General features: G+C 42.0%; 1 long non-coding RNA gene across 4 annotated transcripts in view; it reads left to right on the top strand.

Annotated features, from left to right (window-relative positions):
* The window catches only part of LOC103693014 (uncharacterized), a 215299-nt gene extending 203551 nt beyond the window's left edge, over positions 1 to 11748 (top strand). For 2 of the 4 annotated variants that reach the window (XR_015627519.1, XR_015627513.1), the window contains one exon: positions 11266 to 11748. This is a non-coding gene — a long non-coding RNA (uncharacterized LOC103693014). Of the gene's footprint in view, positions 1 to 63; positions 707 to 11265 lie in introns of those variants that run through there. The other 2 variants (XR_015627511.1, XR_015627514.1) reach the window with 1 other exon arrangement.
* The last annotated feature ends 1207 nt before the right edge of the window (positions 11749 to 12955 follow it).

Raw genomic sequence — 12955 nt, 5'->3', positions numbered from 1 at the left:
GAGTCTTAGCTCCTTAGCCTGAGGATAGATTGGTTAATAAAGCCACTTCTGATCACATTCCAGGCCCAAGAGGAAACCCCTAGTGCCTTCTGTGCCCTCTGGATACAGGAACCTAGGAGAAGTCAGGGGCAGGACCCTTCTGGTTTCTGCCTGAGCCCAGAGCTGAAAGCCAGTTGCCAGGAGAGCTGAAACACCTGAGAGCACAGGTAAGACCAACTATTCTGCTCCAAGAGACCCACCCGGAGGCTTCAGGACCCACAAACCAAGGAGCAGCTCTCTGGTCCCAGATCCAGCTGAAAGAAAACAGGACTAAAGGAGTGCTGACACAGAGACTTACAGTGGCAAGCCACTGTCAGAGACAGCAACACAAACTAACACCAGAGACTAATGTGATGGTGAGAGGCACGTGGGGGAAAATAAGCAACAGAAACCAAGACTACTTGGCATCATCGGAGCCAAGTTGTCCCATCGAACCAAACACTGTATATCCAAACACACCAGAAAAGCAAGATTTAGATTTAAAATCACATCTCATGATGATGATAGAGGACTTTAAGAAGGATATAAATAACTCCCTTAAAGAAATACAGGACAACACAGGTAAACAAGTAAAAGTCTTTAAAGAGGAAACACAAAAATCCCTTAAAGAATTACAGAAAAACACAACAAAACAGGTGAAGGAATTGAACAAAACCATCCAAGATTTAAAAATGGAGATAAAAACGATAAAGAAGTCATAAAGGAAGACAACCCTGGAGACAGAAAACCCAGGAAAGAGATTAGGAGTCATAGATGCAAGCATCACCAACAGAATACAAGAGATAGAAGAGAGAATCTCCGAGGCAAGAGATACCATAGAAAACATCAACACAACTGTCAAAGATAATGTAAAATGCAAAAAGCTCCTAGCCCAAAACATCCAGAAAATCCAGGACATAATGAGAAGATCAAACCTAAGGATAATAGGTATAGAAGAGAGTGAAGACTCCCAATTTAAAGGGCTAGTAAATATCTTCAACAAGATTATAGAAGAAAACTTCCCTAAACTAAAGAAAGAGATGCCCATAAACATACAAGAAGCCTACAGAACTCCAAATAGACAGGACCAGAAAAGATATTCTTTCTGTCACATAATAGTCAAACTACCAAATGCACAAAACAAAGAAAGAACATTAAAAGCAGTAAGGGGAAAAGGTCAAGTAACAAATAAAGGCAGACCTATACGAATTACACCAGACTTCTCATCAGAGACTACGAAAGTCAGAAGATCCTGGGCAGATGTCACACCGACCCTAAGAGAACACAAATGCCAGCCCAGGCTACTATACCCAGCAAAACTCTCAACTAACATAGATGGAGAAACAAAGATATTCCATGACAAAACCAAACTTACACAATTATCTTTCCACAAACCCAGCCCTACAAGGGATAATAAATGGAAGACTCGGACACAGGGAAGGAAACTACACCCTAGAAAAAGCAAAAAAGTAATCTCCTTGCAATGAAAGCAAACAAAGAGAGCCACTCAAACATAATTCCAACTCTAACAACAAAAATAACAGGAAACAATGATCACTATTCCTTAATTCCTCTTAATGTCAATGGACTCAATTCCCCAATAAAAAGACATGGAATAACAGACTAGATAAGGAAAGAGGACCCAGCATTTTACTGCATATAGGAAACACACCTCAGTGACAAAGACAGAAACTACCTCAGAGTAAAAGGTTGGGAAATAATTTTTCAAGCAAATGGTCCCAAGAAACAATCTGGAATAGCCATTCTAATATCAAATAAAATTGACTTTCAACAAACAGTTATCAAAAAAGATATGGAAGGACACTTCATATTCATCAAAGGAAAAAATCCTGAACTCACAATCCTGAATATCAATGGTCCAAATGCAAAAGCACCTACATTCATTAAAGAAAAAAAAACTTACTAAAGCTCAAAGCACACATTGTACTTCACACAATAATAATGGAAGACTTCAACTCCCCACTCTCATCAATGGACAGATTGTGGAAACAGAAACTAAACAGAGATACAGTGAAACTAACAGAAGTTATGAACCAAATGAATTTAATGAATATTTATAAAACTTTTTATCCTAAAACAAAAGAATATACCTTCCTCTCAGCACCTCATGGTACCTTTTCCAAAACTGACCATATAATTGATCACAAAACAGGCCTCAACAGAAATAAGTAGATTAAAACAATCCCATGCGGGGCTGGGGATTTAGCTCAGTGGTAGAGCGCTTACCTAGGAAGCGCAAGGCCCTGGGTTCGGTCCCCAGCTCCGGAAAAAAAAAAACCAAAAAAAAAAAAAAAAAAAAAAACAATCCCATGCGTCCTGTCAGATCACCATGAACTAAGGCTGGTCTTCAATAACAACAAAAATGACAGAAAGCCACATACACATGGAAATTGAACAATGCTCTACTCAATGATAACTTGGTCAAGGAAGAAATAAAGAAAAAAATTAAAGACGTTTTAGAATTTAATAAAAATGAAGGCACAACATACCTAAACTTATAGGACACAAGGAAAGTAGTGCTAAAAGGAAAACTCATAGTTCTGAGTGCCTCCAAAAAGAAACTGGAGAATCATCCACAAACAGCTTGACTGCACACCTAAAAGCTCTAGAACAAAAAAAAAAAAAAAAAAAAAAAAGCAAATACACAAAAGAGGAGTAGAAGGCAGGAAATAATCAAACTCAGGGCTGAAATCAACCAAGTAGAAACAAAAAGAACTATACAAAGAATCAACGAAACCATGAGCTGGTTCTTTGAGAAAATCAACAAGATAGATAAACCCTTAGCCAGACTAACCAGAGGGCACAGAGAGTGTGTCCAAATTAACAAAATCGGAAATGAAAAGGGAGACATAACAACAGAATCTGATGAAATTCAAAAACTCATCAGATCCTACTACAAAAGCCTATATTCAACAAAACTGAAAGACCTTGATAAAATGGACAATTTTCTAGACAGATACCAGGTACCAAAGTTAAATCAGGATCAGATAAACCATCTAAATAGTCCCATAACTCCTAAAGAAATAGAAGCAGTTATTAAAAGCATCCCAATCAAAAGAAGCCCAGGACCAGATGGGTTTAGTGCAGAAATCTATCAGACTTTCATAGAAGACCTCATACCAATACTTTCCAAACTATTCCACAAAAGAAACAGAAGGAGCTCTACCTATTCCTTCTATGAAGCCACAATTACGTTTATACCTAAATCAAAGACCCAAAAAAGAAAGAGAACTTCAGACCAATTTTCTTTATGAATATTGATGCAAAAATACTCAATTAAATTCTCACAAACTGAATCCAAGAACACATAAAAATGATCATACATCATGATCAAGTAGTTCTCATCCCAGGGATGCAGAAATGGTTCAAAATATAGAAATCCATCAAGTAATCCACTATGTAAACAAACGCAAGGAAAAAAAATAACACATGATCATCTCATTAGATGCTGAGAAATCATTTGACAAAATTCAACATCCCTTCATTTTAATAGTCTTGGAAAGATCAGGAATTCACAGCCCATCCCTAAACATAGTAAAAACAATATACAGCAAACCAGTAGCCAGCATCAAACTAAATGGAGAGAAACTTGAAGCAATCCCACTAAAATCAGGGACTAGACAAGGCTGCCCACTCTCTCCCTACTTATTCAATATAGTACTCGATGGCCTAGCCAGAGTAATCAAACAACAAAGGTCAAAGGGATACAAATTGGAAAGGAAGAAGTCAAAATATCACTATTTGCAGATGATATGATAGTATACTTAAGTGACCCCAAAAGTTTCACTAGAGAACTACTAAGCCTGATAAACAACTTCAGGAAAGTGGCTGGGTATAAAATTAACTCAAACAAATCAATAGCCTTCCTCTAGTCAAAGGACAAACAGGCTGAGAAAGAAATTAGGGAAATGACACCCTTCACAATAATCACAAATAACATAAAATACCTTGGTGTGACTCTAACCAAGCAAGTGAAAGATCTGTATGACAAGAACTACAAGCCTCTGAGGAAAGAAATTGAAGAAGACCTCAGAAGATGGAAAGACCTCCCATGCTTATGGATTGGCAGGATTAATATAGTAAGAATGGCCATTTTGCAGAAAGCAATCTACAGATTCAATGCAATCCCCATCAAAATTCCATTCTTCATAGAGTTACAAAGAGCAATTTGCAAATTCATTTGGAATAACAAAAAACCCAGGATAGCAAACACTATCAACAGAAAAAGAACTTCTGGGGGAATCACCATCCCTGATCTCAAGCAGTATTAAAGAGAAATAGTGATTAAAAACTGTATGGTAGGGGTTGGGGATTTAGCTCAGTGGTAGAGCACTTGCCTAGCAAGCGCAAGGCCCTGGGTTTGGTCCCCAGCTCAAAAACAAAAGAATAAAACAAAACAAAACAAAACAAAAAAAACCTGTATGGTATTGGTGCAGAAACAGGCAGGTAGATCAATAGAATAAAATTGAAGAGCCAGAAATGAGCCCACACACCTATGGTCTATCCTTGACTAAGGAGCCAAAACCATCCCGTGGAAAAAGCATTTTCAACAAATGATGTTGGTTCAACTGGAGCTCAGCATGTAGAAGAATGCAGATCGACCATTCTTATCGGCCTGTACAAAGCTTAAGTCCAAGTGGATCAAGGACCTCCACATCAAACCAGATACACTTGAACTATTGGAAGAAAAGATGAGGAAGCATCTCGAACACATGGGCACTGGGGAAAATTTCCTGAACAAAACACCAATGGCTTATGCTCTAAGATCAAGAATTAAGAAATGGGACCTCATAAAACTGCAAAGCTTCTGTAAGGCAAAGGACACTGTCCTTAGGACAAAATGGCAACCAACAGATAAGGAAAAGATCTTTACCAATCCTATATCTGATAGAGGGCTAACATCCAATATATACAAAGAAGTCAAGAAGTTAGACTCCAAAGAGCCAAATAACCCTATTAAAAATGGGGTTCAGAGATAAACAAAGAATTCTCAAATGAAGAATATCAAATGCCTGAGAAGTACCTAAAAAATGTTCAACATCCTTAATCATCAGGGAAATGCAAATCAAAACAACCCTGAGATTCCACCTCACACCAGTCAGAATGGCTAAGATCAAAAACTCAGGTAACAACAGATGCTGGTGAGGATGTGGAGAAAGAGGAACACTCCTCCATTGTTGGTGGGATTGCAAGTTGGTACAACCATTCTGGAAATCAGTCTGGAGGTTCCTCAGAAAATTGAAAATTAGAGATAGTACTACCTGAGGATCTAGATATACAACTCCTGGTCATATACCCAAATGATGCTCCAACATACAGCAAAGACATATGGTTCACTATGTTCATAGCAGCCTTATTAATAATAGCCAGAAGCTGGAAAAAACCCAGATGCCCTTCAACAGAGGAATGGATACAGAAAATGTGGCACATCTATACAATGGAGTACTATTCAGCTATCAAAAACAATGACTTCATGAAACTCATAGGCAAATGGACAGAACTAGAAAATATCATTCTGAGTGAGATAACATAATCACAAAAGAACATACATGATATGCACTTACTGATAAGTGGATATTATCCCAAAAGCTCGGAATACCCAAGATACAATTCAAGAAGAAGGAAGACCAAAGTATGGATGCTTCAGTGCTTCTTAGAAGGGGAAACAAAAATACTCAAAGGAGGAAACATGGAGAAAAAATGTGGAACAGAGACTTAAGGAAAGGCCATTCGGAAAGTGTCCCACCTGAGGATCCATCCCATATACAGCGACCAAAGCCAGACAATATTGGGAATGCCAAGAAGTGCATGCTAACAGGAGTCTGTTACAGCTGTCTGCTGAGAGTCTCTGAGAGAGCCTGACAAATACAGAGGCAAATGCTAACGGGGCCAACCTTTAAAATGAGAGCAGGGTCCCCAGTGGAGGAGTTAGAGAAAGAACTGAAGTAGCTGAAGGGGTTTGCAACCCCATAAGAAGAACAACAACATCAACCAACTAGACCCCTCCCCCCAGAGCTCCAAGGGATTAAACCGACATTTCAAGAGTACACAGGGATGGACCTATGGCTCCAGTCTCATATGTGGCAGAGAATGGTCTTGTCAAGCAGCAATGGGAGGAGAGGCCCTTGGTCCTGGGACAGCTCCATGCCTCAGGATAGGGGAATGTCAGGGCAGGGAGGTAGGAGGGAGTGGGTGGATGGGTGGGGGAGCAAGCACCCTCATAGAAGCAGGGGGAGGGTGAATGGGATAACGGGTTTCTTGAGGGGAAACCGGGAAAGGGGATAACATTTGAAATGTAGATAAAAATCCAATAAAAGAATATAGTATACATGCTTCTGGAAAAAAGTTGTAATAACACTTTTTACTGAAGTCTGTCCACTTAGCAGTTTGCACAGAGGCAGCAGGCTGCGCTGCTTATAGCAGGCACAGTACTTATCTACCTCTAGGATGCACTCATGTCCACTCCCAAGTCCTTCCCTTCAAGGGCTGAAAATATTCCACTGTGATCACTACACTTCAAGTGTCCTATCACTCAGCTGTAGCGGGCATCTGAGACATTAGGAGACATTAATTACTCTTTTGAAACAATGCCTGTGTAACTCAGGCTGGCCTCAATTCACCTGTTTAATTCTGAACCTACAGATATGCACTACTATGTCCAATTTATGAGGTGCTAAAGGGCAGACACCCAGGTTTGCTGCATGCTATGCAAACACTTCTCTGGTTGATACACATTCACATCCCACACTCATGGTTTGAATGCTCATGGTGCTATATAAAGGCTGTGGGACTTGGCTGGCTGGCAGTAACCATTCGTTTTGGGGCTCTGGAAGTTACGACTGCTCTTGGTTCTAGCCTAGTCTTTCTGTTTCTTTTCTCTGCCTTGTTAGGAACAAGTTGCCACCCTGCACACTGCCACTCACCCCCCCCCCCCCAGCATGACAGGATGAAACGTCTCAGGAACTGTGAGCCATATTAGCTTTTCCTTCCTTAAGCCGTCTTCTCACAGTGACAGAAGCAGCTGATCTCACCCAGGAGCTGAAGGGCAGCTCCTCCTGTGGTCTTGACTCCCACTTCACATGAGCAGTGCTGAGCTAAAAGGAGTCACGTGAGAGAATAGGAGCTGGAAAATACAAACACTGAGCCGAAAAGTCCTTGCTAAATGTTCAACAGCAGACGAACCGGGACAGAAGAATCAGTGAACTCCAGTGGCCAGCCATCTGAAAGGACTTGGGCAGAGAGACAAAAATAAGAAGAAATGAAAATGTCAAGAAGGTTCAGGAACCTCATCAGGAACTGAGACGTCATCTAATGGTGACTGGTGTTTTAGCAGTTTCCCAAACAGAGCAATAACTAGGGAAGGGACACCTCCACTTCTGGATGCAGGACACTGAACAAATGCTAAACTCGAAGCCCGAAAGTCCACACAGAAACACTGTACGTCAGCTGTCAAAGTCAAAAACCAAACGTCAAGAAAGCGCTGTGAAAGAATCCAGGGAAAAACAGGTTTCCCCTCCCAAGGAAATGTCTATGAAACTGAGGAGATTTCTCAGAAAAAAACCCTTCGCAGTCCGGAAGGACTATGCTGACATGGTCACATTGCTGAAAGACAAAAAAGCTACCAAGCAGTAATGCTGGACTGAATGCAGATGTCCTTCAGAAACGAATGGAAAAACAGACTTTTCCAGACAAAGAAACTAGACTTGCCTCACTGAGAGCACTGAAGGAGTTCCCAAGTTGAAATAAAGGACTACCAAAGATCAAAATCCAATCACGTGCAAATATAAAAGGAAATATATAGTATAATTCTTTAAAATAATGGGCTATAAAGCACTTTTCATTCTAGCATCGAGGTTAAAATATAAAAGTACTCAAAACCAATTGCGGTCACAAAGATATGTCCATGGTACACAGTATAAAATATGTAAACTTTGATGTCAATCACAGAAAGCACAGTGAGGAAACACTTCGAATGCACCAGTAAAGGTAACTAGTGAGATTACCATCAACATCAGGAAAATGCTACAACTGAACCACAGTTTAGATAAGCCGGACAAAACTTCTACTGCAGAGAAGTTCGTATTTACTAGTTCAAACATTGTGACTTGCCATCTCGAAATTCAGCTACAATTTGCTACCTGTATTTATTGCTTGGCGCTGAAACCATGCAAGTTACTTATTTCCTGTCAATCCTGTTTGCCCATCTCTATCTACACTGCCTGAGGGCAGTGAGTCATACATGCCCTTAAAGCTAAGGTCCATGTAAGCCGTCTCAAATCTTGCTGGCATTTGCTTTAGTTAGACTGCATGAGTCAGAGGGAATGAAGATTTGCTCCGAGTATCTGCAGAAGAAAATTCGATGTAGAATCTTCCGGGCCGGCCAGCAGTGTCTGGTCTTTTCCTGTTTCCTTTGCACTGCTTGAACACACTCCTTACCGGAATCACCGTGGCTTGCCCATGAGGCTGAAGCCTAAAGTGGCCAGTGAGCCTGCCATGCACAGTGTGCACCTACACTGTATCAGTCATGTCACTCATGACATGATGTGCTACAGAGCACGTTTTCCTAAATGTAAGAATCTATGTTGTCAGCCCCGTGATGCAGGGAGCAGTATCTGCCTTGCTATTGAGTTCACCATGGTGAGTTTTACATATAAGGCAATCCACAAATATTTGAAGAACTTCTCCATAAAGAGGATTTCTGTTCTTTATCTTGCTCTCTGGACAGCAGAGGCTAAGACGGATCCCTCAGGCCCCGTCTCCAGTTGATTGCTCTGGAGGAGCGGGAGTGGGGACAGAACTAAACAGGAAACGTGTTTATTTAGATCTCCTTTTGGGGAGAAGAATGTTTTCTTGAAGAAGTTTATGGCACAGTGATCACCATAATTAAAATAGAGTGCGCAAATATGTATGAAAGGTAGTGTTATGGTCTCTGCTTATTGGCAAAAAAAACAAAAACAAAACACACACACACACACACACACACACACACACACACACACACACACTAAAATTTTGGGGAAATTAAAGCCACTCAGGTCTTGTCACACCGCAATTTCAGGGACAGAGTGAGCGCTCACCTCCTTCCATTCCTGAGTAGTGGCACAGAGAATCTGATTGGACCACTGGGATTCATGGACCCCATCAGTTTTCAGTCTTAATCCTGGGGCTCTATTGGATGGGGGCCTCCCATATTAATAACGTTCCTTTTCCTTTTCAGTATGCAGAGCACTTGCTCAAGTAGGCTCGGAATAGTTCAGACTTATGAAGGGAACGGGAGAGAAACTGAAGACAGGAGATGACCGGAGGGGCTCTAAGGACGTGGCTTCAAGCTTCCTTTGGTATTCCCAGCACAGTCAATCCTCAGCCTCACTCCCTCTCAGTAAGAAACAATTACAAGGATGAGGACATTACAGCAACCCCTTTGCTTTATTTGTCTTCTGACCGAGAGCTGCCTAGCTGGAAGGGTTGCCATGGAGACAGTGGTGTCGTGGGCAAACAGTGCACTGCACCGAAGCCCCTGAGAATCAGTGTTGGGGCTTGTTGGAGAGTTTCTGGGCAAGTTTACAGTACTGAAGGAGAAAATGGGAATCTGACCCGAGTGAGGAAAAGCATTTCAAAACACTGTGTCTGTGGAGGGCCAATTAGGTTGCTCACTGGACACATCGCAGAGGAAAATGCCCAGACTGTTCAGACACACGGAGAGGCTCAGGTGAGAGAATGAAGAGTGAGCGTCTGACAGGCCGCTTCGGGAACCGTAACACCTCTTTCCGCAGGAGAGCAGAATCTTCTTTATTGGGTTTTGGAGCCATGTTGAAAATCCGCTATGATATTAAATAGAAATAGGAACCTCCTGGACTAAGTAAACCAGAAGGAATGGGCTTTAGCAGAGGTCTTAAAGCACGTGGGACATCTGCACTGTGGCAGTCACCATCGTCAGACTCTGGCTTTTCCAAACCCAAAGCTTTGTATTCAGCTTTTTCACCCACATTATTGTGGTGGCTCACCACAGGCCCTCCTCACTCTAGCAGTCATACAGATCACAGCTTTCCACAGAAGAAAACATATTGTCTGTGTGTCTCTTTCTCTGCCTGTCGCTCATGTGTGTGTGTATGCACACATACCAATCATATACATATATATGTGTGTGTGAACAAGGGAGACCTGAGATCAGACAACATCTGGGTACAACAGAGCAGTGGCACTCTGGGGACAGGTATAAACAATGCAGGTTCATCATGATGAGTGATGAGTTCTCTAAGTCGCAGGGACTGTGACATTTCCGTGTAAGACTTTCAACCATAAATTCCATGCGGTAAGGATTTTCAAGCAGGATGGAATTACATCACAACGAGCACACTGAAACAAAGACCTATGAGTGAATAAAGACCTGTTTACCTCCCATCTTTGTTTCAGGTGAAGTGTGTAGAATATAAACCTCATCTCATTAGAGGAAGGTTTACTGACATTTCATACAGCCACAGTGCTATGTGAACAGAATCCTTATCTGGCTCTAAGTCATCCCCATGTTCAGACTAAAGCCTGACGTCAGCTACAGTGGAGCACACTTTTAATCTCAGTGCTTGGGAGACAGAGGTGGGCAGATCTGCTCAATGTCCATGTCATGCCTGCTGCAGACCAGGGGATGGTCTAGCTTGCTGCATGTTCTCCTGGAGTTAAAGGATGTCTGCTAATGATGACCGTGATGCCTATGGTCATTGATACTTGTTGGTAGTGACCTGTAGCTAAAAGACATGGGCCAGGCAACAGCAATATGATGTGTTCCTGCAAGAGAGACTCTTGTCCACTCAGCCTGCCTTCTGCCTGTCTGTCTGTCTTATTTGCCTGTCTGTCTATCTGTTGAGGTAGGCTCTTATATAACCCAGGTTAGCCTCAAACTGACTATGTAGCTGAGTACGATCTCCAATTCGTGATCCTTCCACGTCTACCTCCCAAGTGTTGGAGTTATAGGTATGGACCACCAAGCGGGGCTTTCCGAGACCAAACTCAGGAGTCAGAGATAAAAATGCTAGTGACTAGCATTTGATCTGGGACAAGTCAGTCAAGCTATGTAAACTTCATTCTCTTCCCCTGTAAATGGAACAGGTGACAGGTAGCATAAAAAACTTTCGTAAAAATATGAAGGCACACTATACTAAAAATCCCTATGAAACACCAGGTGCCGGTGCCAATAGATGGTAATTTTACTTTTCATTCCTTTTGTTTCAGCCCAAGCAGAAAAGAAACCTGAGCTTCCAAGAAGTAACTGGACTCACAGGACACAGTGTGTGAGGGACACACCCCTCAGAAGGGAAGCATGACATTTCTCACCCTTAGCAGCTGAGGTCGTCACAGAAGTCCTTTCTGAACCAGACCCACCTTCCCGTGCCAGGCTGGCTTTGTACAGTGTCCCATTGGATTTCTAAAGTGCCTAACTTCATTAGAGTAGAAAAAACATTTGCTTCTTGCTAGGCTCATGAAAACTTTCCAATAACAAGGTTGGCTGACTTCTAATATCTTTGAACATTTAGTATTTGACTGTAGGTTCCAAACTATTATCTGTCAGTAGGATTCTAATCTCTCCTTAATCAGACTGCTCAGAAGGAAAAAAAACATGGTAACATGGTGTATTTTTTTAAGTGGTTTTAAAATTCTACCAAGAGTTAATTTGGGAGGAGATAAATTAATACAAACTAAAAGAATTCATCAACCAACAGCAAAAATTAGTGATGCCTCTAAAAGGTCAGTTTGTCCCAAACTGGTGAGGTTGCGGTCAAGTAACTGTCAATTTGCAGATCCTGGAAACAGAATTGAAAACTCAAATGACAAGAGCCTTGAGGCAGTTTCTGACAAAACCCCGACAGCCTGCCCGGGTCCCCTCCACAGAACACTGTCACTGTGCAGAGCTGAGACTGCTCCAGAGTCTGAGCTGGAAGCTCAGTGGATAGAAGTCCTGGCAGAGCTAGTGGCCATGCTCACACCCTCCGTTCAGCACAGTGGGGCAGCACTGATGGACCCGTCTGCCCTTTCTCTCTTGTCCTTGCCTTACAGATCCAGTTCTTTAGTCCATTACTATGGTGGGTTGATTGAGAACGGCCCTCATAGACTCATATATTTGAATTCATTCGTCAAGAGGTAGTGTTAGAAGTGTGGCCTTGTTGGACGAAGTGCGTTACAGGAAGGGAAGGGGTGAGGTTTCAATAGCCCAAGCCCGTCCCATTATCTCTTCTCTTCTTGCTGCCTGCAGATTCAGTTGTAGAACTCCCAGCTCCTTCTCCAGCACTATGTCGGTCTGCATGCCACCATGCTTTCTGCCATGCAGATAATGGCTTAAACTTCTAAAACTGTAAGCAAGACTCTTTCCTTTGTAAGAGTTGCTGTGGTCATGGTATCCCACAGCAATAGAACACCAAGACAGTTATTTTGACAATTTTATACATGTGCACAATGTGTCATGATCATATTTGTTCCCATTGTCCTTTCTTACTCCTCTTCCTCTCCTCCTTCTTCCCAGCTCTATTTTCACATGTGTGCATATGTGGGCCCATGCATGTGCATGTCTGTGTTTGTGTGTGCACGCACATGCACATGTGTCCACGTGTATATGTAAGTAGTCTTACTTCTGTGTGTTCATGATTCAGGGGCCATGTCATCAGAAGGCAGCATTTCGCAGCACTATTCCTCATCCCCTGGCTCACACAATCTTTCCACCCCCTCTAATGCCACACTCTCTGGGCCTTGAGGGGACAATGCAGATGCCTTCTGTCACTAGTTATTCATTCTCAAAACTGTCACCAGTTCAGGGTCTCTGTGATAACTGTTGGCCACTGTAAAGACAAACTTCTCAGGAGATCAGCATGAGTCTAAACGTAGGCACGCAAATATCTAGAAAGCAATTTGGCTTTATGTTCATTTAGCA

This window comes from Rattus norvegicus, chromosome 8 (genome assembly GCF_021556685.1).
Source record: "Rattus norvegicus strain SHRSP/BbbUtx chromosome 8, alternate assembly SHRSP_T2T, whole genome shotgun sequence".
Classification (NCBI taxonomy): Eukaryota; Metazoa; Chordata; class Mammalia; order Rodentia; family Muridae; genus Rattus; species Rattus norvegicus.
This window is presented reverse-complemented; position numbering and strand designations above follow the sequence as displayed.